Source organism: Octodon degus, unplaced genomic scaffold, assembly GCF_000260255.1.
Source record: "Octodon degus isolate 3935 unplaced genomic scaffold, OctDeg1.0 scaffold00335, whole genome shotgun sequence".
NCBI lineage: Eukaryota > Metazoa > Chordata > Mammalia > Rodentia > Octodontidae > Octodon > Octodon degus.
Genome location: NW_004524911.1, coordinates 430863 through 440991, shown reverse-complemented (window position 1 = coordinate 440991; position 10129 = coordinate 430863). Strand labels below are relative to the sequence as shown.

The 10129-nt window shown below is 38.8% G+C and overlaps 1 protein-coding gene across 2 annotated transcripts in view; it reads left to right on the top strand.

Annotated features, from left to right (window-relative positions):
- The window catches only part of LOC101573726 (protein FAM156A/FAM156B), a 57751-nt gene that overhangs the window by 916 nt on the left and 46706 nt on the right, over positions 1-10129 (top strand). The gene's annotated exons all lie outside the window — the stretch shown is intronic.

Below are 10129 nucleotides of genomic sequence, written 5' to 3'. Positions count from 1 at the left end.
AGTGAAACTATGTTCATATGAATGTTTCAAACCATTTGGGACAGTTGGCAGAAAATATCTCATGCTATTGCTATTTTACCTGTTTTGGAGTTTGGTTTTTTTTTTTTTTTTTTTTTTTTTTTGTGCTGGGGATCATACTCGGGTCCATGCCCAGGGCTGGCAAGTGCTGTACCACTGAGCTACAATCCTTGCCCCAGTATCATTATTTCAGTTGTCAAAATCAGCACAACTGTCTTCACAATGCTCAACAGCCTGGCATGCTGTTCACTTGCTTGCTTAGCCATTACTTTCACATCCCTCCCACTCGAATGTAAGCCAGGGTGAGCAGGGTGTTGATGAGGTTTGTTGCAGTGCTCTGGTCACTGAGAGGACAGCCTGGCACTAGTAAAGGCTGGTAACATTGCCCTAGGAGTGACCTGATCCCCTGACCAGCCCTGGACATCGGGACCAGCCTCCAGGACTTTCCTTTCAGAACTCTGTACCTCAGTTACTCTCTAACTCAGACTTCAGAGGGGGCCAAGAATCCAGAGGCCATGCTCCACTACCAGGGGCATGTGCAACTGCCGTCAGGCAGACCTGATATGGAATTCGAGTCTTTTCCTGGTTGTGTGACATGAGGGACGTTACCTGATCTCTCAGTGCAGGAATGTCTTCCTTTGCATATGGATCCATGTAGATTCTACAAGGGTAACATGTAGGTGAGTTGTTTATAGAGGATCCATGTTCTTCTTACTTCATCTGATAGATATTTGTGGATATGTACTTGGGTCAGGGCTCTGTGGTGGCAAAGCACGCAACATTGCTAACTCTGTTGGCTCCTGGCCTAGTGGGTGGGACAGAAGATATCCATCTGAGACCAGCTGAGTGGTACTAGAACCGAGAGAGGGGAGATGGTGGGTGTGGTGAGAACTCTGAGCAAGGTTTGCTGTCTGTGGCTTGGGGAGGAAGCCAGAGAATGCCTCCTGAAGGGAGTGTTCTCTAGCTGAGTCCCTCGGGGTAGATAAGAACTGAGTCCCGCCAAGAACCATTCCATTTCCAGGCTTTCAGCTCAGGCCGCCATGGCCATCCCATCTGTGGGCTCCCTACTAACCAAAGAATAGGGAACTGACCCAGTGCTTGCTAACGTGAAAGGCAGTCTCTGCGGAGAGCTTCTGAAGTATAAACTTCCTTGTTCTCAGGAAGGAAACAGCAGTAGAAAATGTCTTTCTGTACTTGGATCTAGGAATGTATGCACGTCAGTCCTGGAACCAGTGTACAAGAAGAGGACAGATCTGACAGATGATCTTTGTGTGACCCCCTGATCACACGTCATTCCCAGCCTGGGTCCACCTTTCCTCCTCACTGGTTTGTCGTGTGCCTTTCTGAGTACCCCTGATTGAGGGAGGTTTTTCCCTTACAGCAAGAAGTAGTCCTCCCATATGGTGAAGAGTGTGGATTTTACTGGAGAGACCAATATAACGTTGTGGTTTAAGACAATAGTTCTGGTTCTATTTAAGTTTCCTTCCTGTGCAGTTCTCCCTCTTGTAATTAAATCATTTTGACACAATTAGTATTTTCACCTATGAAATGGTTTGTAATCATTAATTATTCCAATCCCTAATTCAGAAGGTGTTTGTGTTTTTTTTCTGTAAACTCAGTGTTTCATTCACTTGTATTTTCTGGTGGCCAAAGTGCTAAACATTTTTATATACTTTTTAGCCATTTTTACTTCTTCTGAGAAGTATCTCTTTTTTTCTTTCTTTCTTTCTTTCTTTTTTTTGAACCAGGGATTGAACTCAGGCCCTTGCGCTTGCCAGGCAAGTACTTATTCTACTGAGCTGTCTCCCCGGCCCCCTCTATTCATTTCAATAGCCTATTGTTTGGTCGGGTATATTATTTCTGAGTATTTAATTTTTTGAGTATTTTATATATTCTAAATAGTAGTGCCCTTTCCAGGAGTACCTGACAAAAACGTTTTTCATCTCATAGCTTGTTTCTTTATTCTGTTCCTTTTATCTTTTGTATGTAAAATCTTTTAACTTTTTTTTTCTGGCAGAACTGGGGATTGAACTCAGGCCCTTTAGCTTGCCAAGCAAGCGCTTATTCTACTGAGCCATCTCCCCAACCTCAGCTTTTAACTTGATACATTGCCATATTTTAAATTCTTGGTGGTGTTTTGCAATTACATTTCTGGTTTTTTTTTATTTGTTTGTTTGGATTTTTTGTGGAACTGGGGATTGAACTCAGGCCCTTGCTCTTGCCAGGGAAGCACTTATTCCACTGAGCCATGTCCCCAGCCCTTGCAATTACATTTCTGTTTAGAAAGTCCATGCCTGTGCCTATGGCTTCAATGTCACCTATTTTATCTTCTAGCAGATTGTTTCTATTTAATGTCTAGGCCACTGGTCTGTTTTCATTTTAGTACAGGATAAGCAATATGGGTCTAGATTTATTAGGCTGTATGTTTGCAACCAACTTTCCTAGCATCATTTGTTAAAGAGACTATCTCTAGCATGTTTTGATCTGTTTGTCAAAGATCAGATAGCTGAATATGGTAGCATTGTTTCTGCATACTCTATTATGTTCCATTGATTGACATCTGTTTTGTACCAGTACCATGCTGTTTTTATTTCTGTAACTTGCTCATATAACTTTATGTCCAGGATTGTGGTGTTTCTTCCTTTACTCTTGTTGCCTAGGATTAGTTTGCTATTCTAAGTATTTTCTAGTTCTTTATGAATTTTAAGATTGTTTTCTCTAATTCTGTGAGGTGTTCTATTATTGCTTTTCATTGGAACTGTGTGAAATGTATACATCTGTTTTAGTAGTGTGGCCATTTTAATAAAATTTGATCTACCTGTTCAGGGACAAAGAGGCCTGGGCGATAGCTTAGTAGAATAAATGCTTCCCTGGCAAGCACAAGGGCCTGAGTTCAATCCCCGGTTCCGAAAAAAAAAAAAAAACAAAAGAACACCAAAAAAAATTTGTTCAGGGACTAAGAATATCTTTTCCTTTTTTTCTTTTTGTCTTTTTGAGACATGGTTTCACCATGCAGTTTAGGCTGGCCTTGAACTCACTATGTAGCCCAGGCTGGCCTTGAGCTCACAGTGCTCTTTTTGTCTCAGCCTCCCGAATGCTGGGATTACAAGCAAGCGCCACCTTGTCTGGTTCTTTCCCTTTTTTGATGTCTTTATTAACCTTCTTTTTCAGAGTGCTATTGTTTTCATTTAGACGCCCTTCATATCCTTGGTTAGGTTAATTATTGCATAATTTTTGAGGGTAGTGTAAATTGTATGGTTTTCCTAAATTTTTTTCTTGGATTCATTATTAGTGTGTAGGAACACTGTTGAATTTTTTTTTTTCGGTACCAGGGATTGAACTCAGGACCCTGCACTTGCCAGGCAGGCGCTTATTCTACTGAGCTATCTCCCTGGCCCTTGATTTGTTTTTGTGCTAATGCTGCTTAATGGCATGATAGAAAAATACATAGTTTTACTAGCTTGAACCAGTAGAAGATTTAATGTTATAATAGAGATGTATCCCAGGCTTCAGGGCTGTAGAAGATATGCAAATATGATGAAGATGGTTTCTGCGTTAAGCAGAGTAATAGAAATAACTCTGACCCAGCATTATAATTATACTAATTTGAAGAAAATCGTTTTGTCCTGGTAATAATTTCATCTTCTCTATCTTTTAGTTGCATCGGAAGTAAATGAGTTTGCATCTTCTATTTGTATGTTTTCTTGTTACTAATATGCATCTTGTTTCAGTAAGATGCCACCCATTAATCCTGAAGGATCCTCCTGGTTTTCTAAATGTGTCATATACATTTTTTTTTTTTTGCGGAACTAGGGATTGAACTCAGGCCCTTGTGCTTGCCAGGGAAGCACTTATTCCACTGAGCCATCTCCCTGGCCCCTACACATCTTTTTGAGAGCTCAGCTTATCTTCTTACAGCATTCAGTGGTTGTTTTTAGATAAAATATTAGCAACATGTCTTTTTCATATTCCCTGTCATCTAACCATTAAGATCCAAAGGTCTTATCAACCATTGGGGTTTTTAAATATAGGAGATTTCTTTTTTAAAGAAAGAAAAAAGATAAAAACCTGTTTGACAAAAGCCCATGCTCCTTCAGCATGGCCTGCACTGTAACTTTCCCCCATACCATTGGTTTCCACATCCTATTCCTGGCAGGTTCTACCCCATCAGAGGAAAAGGCTGTAGAAAGGAGGTACGTGAGGTCTGGAGCACTCTTCATTGTTGTGATTTGAGTTCTGTCAGATGATAAAACCCCATGCTGTTTCCCATATCCTTTTCAACACTGCCAAACAGCAAAGCCCTCCTATTAGATCGAGCCAAACATCTCAGCTCTGCTGTGTGCAGTGTGGCTTCCAAAATGAGGGGCATGAATTACAGTGCAGGGGGAGCACAAGGGGACCAGGCAGAGGCTTCAGTTAGCCTCTAAGACACTTCATCTACATCCAATGGTGGGTTACCCCCATCCCTGACTCTCCAAAGCAGTGACCTCATGCAGCCTGGCTCCCTCATCAGACAGCTCCTGTCATTGAGGAAGATGAAATACCTGTACCTTCGTTATTCAAACTTGGTTGGCTCTCAAGTATGACAATAACATAGGAGCATGCCTGTCTCCCTACATAAGTACCGCTTTATTGTTTCTCTGGAAGGTGCTTCTACTCATTTGTTTCTAAGCCATACACCATTCCAGAGTCAGTGATGAAATGTGGTCCCCTAATCCTGTTTGGGGTAACTTAAACAAAGTTATTCCTTATCCAGTGGTTTCATTGTTTGTATTTTGGAAATCAGTTCAGCTAGCTTATGCTTAATCAGCATTCATCTATGCCTTAGCTGTTGATACTGCAAGATGGAATGATATGAGATCACATGAGCTGCTGATACAATTGACAAACTTGTAAGTAAGACAAAATTGTCACATATTCCTTAACTTTCAGATTAAAAGTGTACACTACCTAGGGAGACAATACAAACTGTACACTACTTTCTAGTAGAGTCTGAGGTGCAGACTCTGGAGGAACAGTGGTGCAGAAGTTACCTGGCTATACAAGAGTGAAGGATATTGAAAGTTAAAAATATAGCAGAGTGGAAACTGTCAAAGAAGGTGCTTCTCATTCACAGTAAATTGGATCTGATTGTTCTGTTAAGACAGACAGCATACTTTCCATAGTGTGTCTATACTAAGAGGTAATATGGCGATTAATTTCAGTATAACACTGAATCAAGCTTCTTATCTTTTGGGAAAAAATATTTTTTTCATGGAAACTTGATACTCTTCACTAGTTTATAGAATTAAAGAATTTGAAGATCCAACAATGTAATTTTTAAAAATTTCTTCTTAAAGAGAAGAAAAATAAACAATAAAAATAACGATATAAGTTTCAAAACAAGATTGTAGACAAATAACAATGTTCAGTACGTTGTACATTGTTATCTTCAGAATAGTTGCTCATAGTATAAGATATAGGCATGAAAAACCAATTAAGCAGTATAGACATAACCTATCCTTTCACTGAGCTAATAGCAATCAGTAGTATATCTATCTTAATTAGCTTGTATACACACACAGCTTGTGTGTGTATAGATACACACAAATATATATGTATTTCCTTTTCCCCTTCCTTTCCTCCTTTCCCGTTTCTCTTTTGAGCATTTTCTTTACATTTCACAATATCTGTTGTACATTTTGAGTCTTCTTTACTCTTTTAGCTTCTTACACTAGGAAGACAATATACTATTTGTACATACAAGACTGGTTGATTTCACTTAAAAGTATGGACTGAAGTTGCATCCATTTCCCTATAAATGTCTCACAATTTTAAATTTTTATTTATGTTTTGTCTTTTTGAGACAGAGTTTTACTATGCAGTTCAGGCTGGCCTTGAACTCCCAGTGATCCTCCCACCTCAGCTTCCTGAGTGCTGGGATTGCAGGTATGTGCCACTGTGGCTGGCTAAAGATCTTGAATTTTTTTAAAAAACCTTTTATAGAAAGTAGAATTTCTAAGGGGCCAAGGAGATGGCTCAGTGGAATAAGGGCTTCCCTGGCAAGCACAAGGGCCTAAGTTCAATCCCAGGTTCCTCAAAAAAAAGATAATAGAACTTCTAGGGCCAGCCAAATAGCTCAGTGGACTAAAGCACCTGGTTAGGCGGAGCACAGTGACCTGCCCTGCCCCCAGGGCATGCTGAGATGGCAATTGAGACTGAGCATGATGATGTGTGCCTGTAATCCCAGTACTTGGGAGGCTGAACACAGGAGAATCACTACGAGTCTGAACTACATAGTGAGACCCTGTAGACCCTGTACCCCCTGTACCCCGTAGACCCTGTACTAAATTTAAAAAAAAAAGTAGAACTGATTGACAGATTGGGAAATAAGTCTGAATTTGACATGCTATGGATGTGACACACAGGTGAAATTTCCTCACACTACTACCTTGACATGGATTTGATAACATCCTTCAAAGGAATCCTAGAAAAAGTTATTTCAAAGCCCCTTTGAAATTGCAGTAGTGTAGCAGAACCACAAGCAAGCAATTTCCTATTAACCTGTTAATTCAAATAGACAGGAAAACCAACAGGCGGGTTTTTTTGTGCATGTGAAAATTTTTAAAACAAATTGTAGGGGGCCAGGGAAATAAATAGCTCAGTGGAATAAGCACTTGCCTGGCAAGTGCAAGGGCCTGAGTTCAATCCCCAGTTCCGAAAAAAAAAAAAACCAACAGAAATTGTAAGTTAAATCTACACAGCACTGTCCCTTCATAGAAGGCAAAAACTTCTAGTATATAATTTCAGCAGCTGTCTTTGGGGCTGTAGGCTGTGAAAGTAAAGGCCTTGGCACAATGCAGACTGCTCCAGTGTGGGCTGAGGGGTATTAGGGCTGGATCCCTGGGTAACTTGGCTTAAGCTGCTCTCTGGCTCACTGGTCTGGTTTGGGCTGTGGATGCTGGTGCTGCTCCTGCCACTGTCATTGCTCCAATATTCTGTGTCCCAAGAATCCTGAAAGACACAGTTTCCTTTGGCTTGTTGTGGTAGAGATAGTTCTGTTCTTCATTGCCATTCCTTTTCCTTTTCTTGGGCTCAAGGCACTTTGCCATTGTAGGTAGTAGAGAAGAGTGACCAGAGGCTGATGCCCAGGAAGAGTGAGCTGAGGGGCTTATGTTCATGCAGCTGCCATGCTGGTGAATACGCTGTACTCAGACCCACTGCTAATGTTTATATGTTGACTTTGACTTTGAATCCTGCTACTTTGCTGAATTTGCTTATTAGTTTTTTGGGGTTTTTTTTTAGTTTTATTATACTTTGTATTTACAGAAAATGATTAGGCAATTACCTTTTAGAAATTCTGTGCTACAGTACATGAGAACTGTTTTTTTCTCCACTTTTAAAAAATTTTTTATTTTTTATTAATTTTATTGAGAAATAGCAATAAGACAGTTTCAAAACAGGTTAGTAGGACAGTTTCAATAATTAATATATTGCATATTGTTTTCTTTTTTTTAAAGGAAGAAAAATTTATTGTAACTCACAATTTTTAGATGTTTGGGTCCATAGCTGGTTAGTTCCAAGGCATGGCGGCAAGGTAGATAGGCACTGCAGTGGAGAAGTAGTTCATGGCAAGTACAAAGTAGCAAAGCAAGCAAACCAACTAAGACAATGCTAGCTTTTTTTCTGCCCCTTTTATAGTCTAGGCTTCCAGACTTAGGGGAGGTGCCAGGCCAATCAGTAGAATACTTTACTAATCACACACCCTTAATACAGGCATCACATATAGATTCAGCCACTTCAGAAAAAGCCCCACCTATGACAGCATGAAGCATTGGGGGCATCTAGACACAAGCCCTAACATTCTGTCCCTAGCCCCCCAAAGACTCATGTGCATCACTTTATGCAAAAGGCAGTAAGTCCATCTCCAAGAATTGCCAATATCCTAATAGTTTCAGCATTGATGAAAATTCCAAGTTCAAAATCTCTTCTGAAATTTAAGGCAAAATCAGAACTGAGAGCCCTTATACAAATGAACAGAAAGTTAAACACAGCATACAGTGTCACAAAATAAACATGGCATATCTACTTTGTAAATATTTGATATATATTATATCTAAGTTATTAATTTATTATATATAAATATATTACACTAAAGCTGGTCCTCTAGAAAGCCCTAATCGATATATACTTTGGTACCAGGAGTGGTTCTAGAGAAACAGAATTGAAAGGAGAGCTAAAGCTGTCATGGTGTCTCTTTCTGATAATGTGAAGAGTAGTTGTAGTCTATGGTATGAACTGTTCAAAGTAATACATAATATAGATTCATTTGATTGCATTAATTAATCGCTTGTGAAATACAAGGAATTTCCTGACTGAATATAGTACTTTTGAATATTTTTGGCCGAGTGAGAAATACAATGATGCTGGCTCGTTGCTTTGAGCATTTCTGGATATACTAATAAAGACAAATCATGAGCTCCAAACATGAATTAAGCAATATAAAGTCTTCTAAGTGTGGAACACATTAATAAAGGAAAATAAGGATTTTCAAAAATTCAGATTTACAGCTCCAGACACACATAAAGTAAAAATTTGTGAGTACTGAGTACTGAGTACTGAGTCTTCTCTGTCTCTGTCTCCCTGTCTGTCTCTGTGTCTCTGTGTGTGTGTGTCTGTCTTTCTTTTTTTGCAGTACTGATGATTGAACTTGAGACCTTGCGCTTGCCAAGAAGGCACTTATACCACTGAGCTATCTCCTTGGCCCAAATTTGCTTTGATTTTTTATCTTATTTTTTTAAATTTTATTTTATTGGTACATGTTTATAATATATACAGCCTGTAGAGCTATCAGCAGACAATTATATAAAGAAAATGTGGTATCTACACATAATGGAACATTACTGTGTTATAAAGAAGGACAAATTTGAGACACTTATAAGTAAATGGATGCATCTGGAAAATATCGTGTTGGGTGAAATAGATTAGACACACAAACTTGAATACCAGGTGTTATCTCTCATGAATAAGCCAAAATACAAAATAAGAAAAGTAAGTGAAAGGCGGTTCATTTTTATAGTTTCTTTTTGTTGCTATTTCCCAGAGCTTTGATTGGACTTGCTTGCTTTCTGCGTATTTACACTGAGCTTTTAAAATTATTTCATCAAAATGTTAAAGGAGGCTCAAAAAGAATGCATATTGTTTTTTTCATAGTGGTTATTCATAGTACAAGAAGCAGACACGATATCCTGTCCAAACACTATTAGTACAAATCTTTCTTATTGTATGAAGAGAAAGTAGCTATATACATCATCATTGAAGTTCATGTAGAAATCAGCAGTGAGCCCACTAGGTTCTGGGCTTTTCTTAGTAACTTCTTTTTTATTTCTGCTTCAATTTCCATGTTTTTTTTTTGTGAGATTACTCAGGGTCTTTAGACCTTCTTGCTTAAGTTTTCATAATTAATTTATATCTAGGAATCTGTTCACTTTTGGATTCTCCGATTTATTGGAATAGAGGTTTTCAAAGTAGTTCCCAATAATTTTCAGGATTTCAGTGGTATCTGTTGCAATTTTGCCTTTTTCATTTCTAACTGCAGGGAGTTAGGCTTTTTTGGTAATAAAAGTTTATCAATTTTGTTTATCCTTTCAAAGAAGTAGCTCTTCAATTAATTGATTCTTTGTATTGATTTTTAAGTCTCAATTTCATTGATTCTGCTCCAATCTTTATCATTTCCTTTCTTTTAATGACATTTGGATTTGAATTGCTCTTATTTTTCTAAAACCTTGAGGTACATTGTTAGATTACTTACTTGTATTCACATTGTTTTTCTGATATTGCGATGCATAGCTTTAAATTTTTCTCTTCCCTTAATGAACACTTCATTTACTGTGCCCCCTTAAATTCTGGTATGTTTTACTGGCATTATCCTTTGAGTCTAGGAACTATCTAATTTCCTTGATTTTTTTTTCTTTTTTTTTAATTTATTTATTTATGTGTGTGTGGCCAGCTCAGCCCACCAGGGGGCGGGGCTGGCTGGCATGTGGTGCTGGGGGATTGAACCGCAGTCCCTGTGCTTTGCTAAGCTTGTTCTAAGTAGGTGCTTTAGACCACTGGGCCATCTCACCAGCCC